Source organism: Myotis davidii, unplaced genomic scaffold (assembly GCF_000327345.1).
Source record: "Myotis davidii unplaced genomic scaffold, ASM32734v1 scaffold47, whole genome shotgun sequence".
NCBI classification, from domain to species: domain Eukaryota; kingdom Metazoa; phylum Chordata; class Mammalia; order Chiroptera; family Vespertilionidae; genus Myotis; species Myotis davidii.
The window spans coordinates 699,534-705,788 of NW_006298163.1; the positions used below are offsets into that span (position 1 = coordinate 699,534).

At 45.8% G+C, this 6,255-nt stretch overlaps 1 pseudogene; it reads right to left on the reverse strand.

Annotated features, from left to right (window-relative positions):
* LOC102765063 overlaps positions 1-5,215 on the reverse strand; it is a 140,664-nt pseudogene extending 135,449 nt beyond the window's left edge.
* Between the last annotated feature and the right edge of the window lie 1,040 nt (positions 5,216-6,255).

The following is a 6,255-nucleotide window of genomic DNA, read 5'->3' on the forward strand; positions in this document are numbered from 1 at the left end:
CCTCAGAATTTGCCTTCAGCACTGCGCCTCCTCTGAGTGTCCGTATGCGTTACTCTTTCCTCCTAGTTGTAGGACTTCCACTCAGCCAGTGTTCCTGTGGGTCTGGGTGATGTCCCTTCCGTCTTTTAGTTTCACTTTTGAAATGGTTGTTCGAGGCGGCAAACTCCGGCGTTAACCTATGCCGCCATCTTGGTTCTCTCCTTGCCCAGGGTTTTAAATAACAGAAGTGAAAAGATACTAAAACACTAAGCAAAATGCTCTCTTGCTTATTAAGATGCAGAAACAACCTAGAATGAAAATGAAGTATCGTTTTAGACCCAAGTCCAACTCTTCAGACGTGGCTATGGTTTGAAAAGTAAAACCACACACATCTGCGCAGTCTAATCCCCAGACCTAGTAACCAAGCAAACACAGTTGTTTCATGTGAGTCTACTGAATAGTTTCAGTTCCTCTTCTCACACTAGCTCCACTTTCCTGAGTCAGTTTCTCCTTCTAACTCTTTCCTTAACTACAAGATAAAGCTTTTCAAATGAACATCTTTTCTTAAGGAAGCAAGGATTGAAATGGAGAGGGTTGATTAAAATGAAAACAATAAAAGAAAAACAAATAAAAATAACCATTCACTAGTATGTTCAATGAAAGTAAAATGTGAAAACTACTGACTAATTTTGGTTTGAGATTGTGCTTCCATAGAGGATCATGCTGCATTCTGCTTTATCCACATCCAGGCCTCAAGGAGATAATCCTGTGAGGAGAAAGGCCTGCTGTGCAGCTATAAATACTTAATTGCCAGTTGAGATGGCTCCTCTCTTGACATTTAAATTCTTATTAAATTCAAAGAATTTTCTGTGCATAGGAAAGCCTGATATGGGGAATGAACAGAGATCCAGGTTCACTGAGGAATGTTCTGAGATATAGACCAGCTACTCAAACTGTGTTTTGGGAACTGTTGTAGAAGACCAAAGAAACCCAAGTGATACTTAGAGAAATGGAGTTACACAGCTTTATTACTCCAACGATCTCAGAGGAGTTGCCTCCAAAGTCTAAGCAAACCAACATGGTGGAAGCTCTTCTTTTTTGGTTTCTTTGTCCCCCAAATATGGATAATGCTTCTGGACCTTTCATGAGCTTTGCAAAAAGCCCCATCTGTTGGGATGGAGACATTGAGGCCATATCTAAGGGCCTGGAGTGGTACCAGTGGTGATAACCCCCTCCAGGGATTGTATATTGTTCATGGTTTATGGCCTCTGTAAAATGTGAGCATTTAGTTAACAGGTCTTGCAAGACCAGATTGTGGAGAAAGGAGCAGTGACTTAATTATAGGTTATCAAGTCACTGCCCCTTCTGGCACAGATTTAGATTGCTAGCCCCCCAAACATCAGGGTTACATTGGAATTAGCCTTTTAGCCTTCTCATTTCCCCCTCTTGTCCGCAAGATTTTCTTAGCCTTGTGGTACAATGACTACAGGATGTTACAATGAACTGGGACTGAAGCCACTCTTAACTGCTTCCTGCTAATAAGGGACAATGACCAAGGGGTTAGCATCCCGTTTCTTCCTCTCAGAGGGGTTTGTAGGGAAGTCTTCTGGTTTGTAGGACCATCTGAAGTTTAAAGGCATCTAGGCAAGATGAGTTAAAGTGAGTTAAGAAATTTAGAAGACATAGTCATAACGTTACAGCTATTAACAGTGGCAGCATTAACTGTGGTCCTGCCAATGGGTGAAGCCATTTTCAAACCCCCTCCCCCCTCGCCCCCCCCCCTCAAGGCAGCTCAAGACTCGGATAACTCCTGTCTTTTTTTTGTTGCTCATCGATTAGATCCTTAGCCTTATCCCTGACAATGCCTGACTGGTTGGCATAAAAGCAGCAGAACCACTGGATTCGATCCTTAGCCTTATCCCTGGCAATGCCTGACTGGTTAGCGTAAAAGCAGCACTCTTCTCCTAAGAAGAGGCATATTCCACCTTTCTCTGCCATTAGTAAGTCTAATCTCCTTCTATTATGTAGTACTACTGTGGCTAAGGAATCAACTTGATCCTGTAAGGCAATTAGAGTCTCAGCTACTCTCTCTATGTCTTCTGAAAATTCTTGGGTCGAAACTTGATAAGAGGAGACAGAGTTAGCTATTCCCCCTATCCCAGCTCCTATGCTACCGGCAATTCTGAGCGCTATTAGAAGGGGGATTACTTGCAGAGCCCTCTTATATCTAGTTACTGCTTTAAGGGGGGTCTCAAGGGATTGGTTGTTGGGTACAATAGACATATCTGGGTTTATGTAGGCAGGAGTGCACACTCCCGTCCAGTTTGCAGACAGGCAGACCATTTTAAGCAGTGGTCCCACACACGTAAAATGTTCCTGCAGTGGGGCACTAAGGGTAGGTGTTTTCAGCCTTGAGGGTAGAGTTGCATAGTTCATCTGGATGATGATCTGTTGGATGTTGGTCCTGGATACTTCCACTCGGACTGATCGCTGCTTGGCTGATGAGCTGCCTTCACACGGGAGTGGGGGATCCAGGTGCTCAATCCTGCAACCTTGAGAGCTGTGGGGTGGTTAATATGGCTGGATTGGGTCCCTTCCAGGTAGGCTTGAGGGGTTCCTTTTTCCAATCCTTTACCAAACCTGGTCTCCAGGTTTATAAGGATGTACGGCTGGTCCTAGAGAGATGGGTAGTCAATCAATAACCCACCTGTGGACCTCAAAGGCAGTTTTTCCAAGTCCTTGTAGTTGCTTCTGGATTTCTAAGTTCCCTATTTCCCCCAAATCTCCCTTTGGCCGAATTAAGAAAGGAGGTCTGCCATATAGAATTTCAAAGGGAGAGAAACCTACCCTGGCCTTTGGGTCACAGCATACCCACAGGAGTATAAGAGGACAGATATCTGTCCAGGGTAAGGTTGTCTCTTGGCATAGCTTAGCCATAGGCTGCTTGAGAGTCCAGTTCATGTGTTCTACTTTCCCTGAACTCTGAGGCCTGTAAGTTGTATGTAGGTTCCATTTAATTCCTAAAGCCTTAGCTCCCTGTTGTATTATTTCTGCTACAAAGGCCATTATCAGACCCTATGGACAGAGGCATTCCATACCGCGGAATTATATCCTTCAGCAATGCCTTAGGGACTTCTCTCGTCTTTTCCGTGTAAGTGGGCTATGCCTTGATCCAGCCTGAAAAGGTGCATACAAAGACTAGCCCTGAGGAGTGTATTTGGGAGGTTCAGGTAATTCAGGGGCCAACATGATCCATGCCAGTGCTACTTATTCTTTAGTAGCCAGCTTGGCTGCAGCATCAGTACGTCGATTTCCTTCTGACACTGAGTCTTTCCCCTTCTGGTGACTGTACAATGGATGATGACTATTTTCTTGGGCTTCCAGACTGCTTCTAGTAAGTTTAAGATCTCATTCTGATTTTTGATTTCTTTCCTCCAGCTGTCAGGAGCCCCCTTTCGTTGTATATAGTCCCATGGATATGCAGGGTAGTGAAGGCATAGCGCAAATCAGTGTAGATGTTAGCACTGTAAAGATAAGCCATCACTGCAATAGGAGGTCGTCTACATATTGAAGTAGAATGCACCCCAAGTCCTGTCCTGGGAACTTAGATCATATGCTAGGACTCCACTAAAAAGAGTAGGGGAATTCTTTAATCCTTGTGGCAGTCTGGTCCAGGTGAAATTATCCTTGGTCCCCTCATTGGGTTTTCCCACTCAAAGGTGAACAGGGGCTGACTGGAGGGTGCCAGCTGAAGGCAGAAAAAGTCATCTTTCAGATCTAGACATGTAAACCATTCTGCCTCTGATAGAATGAGTCTCAGAAGAGTGTAGGGGTTTGGTAGCGCTGAATGCAGGGTTATAACAGCCTCATTAACAGCCCATAGGTCAGTGATGGCGAACCTTTTGAGTTCGGCATGTCAGAATTTTGAAAAACCCTAACTTAACTCTGGTGCTGTGTCACATATAGAAATTTTTTGGTATTTGCAACCATAGTAAAACAAAGACTTATATTTTTGAACGGAGCATTCCATGGCGACTGGAATCATTTAAGAAGTCCCCACTTGAGCATCTGATCTAAGTGGACCTGGATTCCTTGGCATGCTTCCCTTGGAATTGGATATTGGTGGATTTTAACAGGCTGTGCCCCAGGCTTTAAGTCAATTAGCACTGGGGCGTGGTCCTTAGCCAGGCCTGGAGGATTCCTTTTGGCCCAGACCAGCAGGAGTTCTTCCTCTAATTCAGCTTCTAATGGTGAGGTCTTTGACTGGGGTATATAAAGTCTCAATTCTTCCTCCCTCAGCACAGCTAAGGACAGGATCATTGGGGAGGTCTCTTCACCTAGGCGAAGCTGTGCTGAGCCATCTGGAGCAAAAGTGATTTCTGCCCCCATTTTGGCTAAAAGGCCTCTACCCATTAGAGGCACTGGACAGTCTGGCAAGTACAGGAATTCATGAATTACTTGGTGGCCACCAAGCTGGCATCGGTAAGGCCGGCAGAATGGTTTATGGTTCTGATCCCCAGTAGCTCCAATAATGGTGACCTCCTTTCCTGAGAGAGGCGCTACTTTCTGTGTGACTACTGAGTGCTCAGCTCTTATATCAACCATAAAGTCCACAGTCTGGCCCCCAATTTTCATTCTGACCGTGAACTCATAGGGGCCCAGCTGAAAAAAGCCCAGTCTGTCCTAGTCGGAATCAGCCATTGCTAGCCCAATGAGATCTGCTTCAGGTAGGTCTGGTTGATAGCAACTAGGTGGAAAAGGGGACTCTGTTTTCTTACTTTGCCATTTGGGACATTCATTTTTCCAGTGTCTTGTTTCCTTACAATAGGCACACTGGTCTCGTCTCAGGCTCGCTCTTCCTTTTCCCCCTGATCTGTATTTTTGCTTCCCTTTCTGATCTGTCTAGGAGCCCGAACCTCTAAAAGTCACTACTATTATATTGTCCCTTCTTTGTATTCTCTTTTCTTCCTCCTTCCTGCTGCCCTGTCTTGGTTGATGAAAACCTTATTTGCGATTTCTACCAGCTCGCATTTTTTCCTGCAAATCCTTCCAGCTTCTGTAATTTTCTCCTGATGTCAGGCTGGGCTTGGCCTACAAGGGCTGCATTTACCATGGTTTGATTTTCTGGGCCTTCAGGGTTAAAGGGGGTGTAGACCCAGTATGCCTCACATAGTCTCTCAAAGAAAGCCGCTGGACTTTCATAAGGCTTCTGGAAGACCTCGGAGATTTTAGCCATATTGGTGGGCTTCTTGGCTCCAGCCTTGAGCCCCTGGAGGAAGGCTAGCCTATATCTTTCCAGCCTGACCCTCCCATCTTCTGAGTTCAGGGCCTAATTGGGTTCTTCTCCTGGGAGGGCCTCCCTGGCCCACCTGTCTGTCTAACATTCCGGCCAGGGCCTGGGTCTGGAGCCATTTCTGAGCTTTTATTACTATTCTCATGTGCTCCTTGGTGTTGAAGACCAAGATAAGGAGCTGCTTACAGTCTCCCCAGGTGGGCTTATGTGTTTGGAAGATCGTTTCTAGGAGGTTTATCATGGCCTGAGGTTTCTCAGAATAAGCTGGGGTGTGATGTTTCCAATTCAGGATATCACTTGTGGTAAAGGGCTGATAATAATAGGCAGGCCCTCCCTCCTGCAAGGTCCCATCTTCACCAAGTACTTGGGCACCCCGAATTTCCTTGAGGGGCATCTGACGTGCCGGTTGTGGTTTGGGCCCTTGGTCGGCTGAATGCAAGTGCCACACAACTGACTCTGGAGACCCCCATTGAGGAGATTGAGTGGGCAGTGTTTCTAGACTTTCTGGACCTTCCAGACCAGCAGGGGGAGCACTAGGTGCCACCTGTGGCACATATGGAGATGGTAAACTGGAAGGGCTTCCTCAGGAGGTCCTTGCAGAACAGCAGGTTGGGTTTCCCTCTTCTCTGGCATCTGCTCCCTTCTTCCTATTACTAAAACCTTACACTGTCCCTTTTTATGGACGTAGAACCAGACCCAAGGTAGCAAGGTTTGAGCAATTTCTAACTGCTGTCTATGTAAGGAAACTGATCTGGGTGTCTGGGGCCCTTTGTGACTAGATTCCAGACTACCCTGACCAGTCCTTCATCTAAAGAGCCTTCTGAGGGCCAGCTGACCACGAAGGCTGGACATTCTAATTCACAGAATTTCCTGTGTTTTGGGATCCATTTTAATAGCATAATCCCCATTGAAACCCTTTTTAAAATTTTTAAACATGCAGTTGAAAACAGTGGGTTTACTTTGTCCCGACCCCATGATGGTTG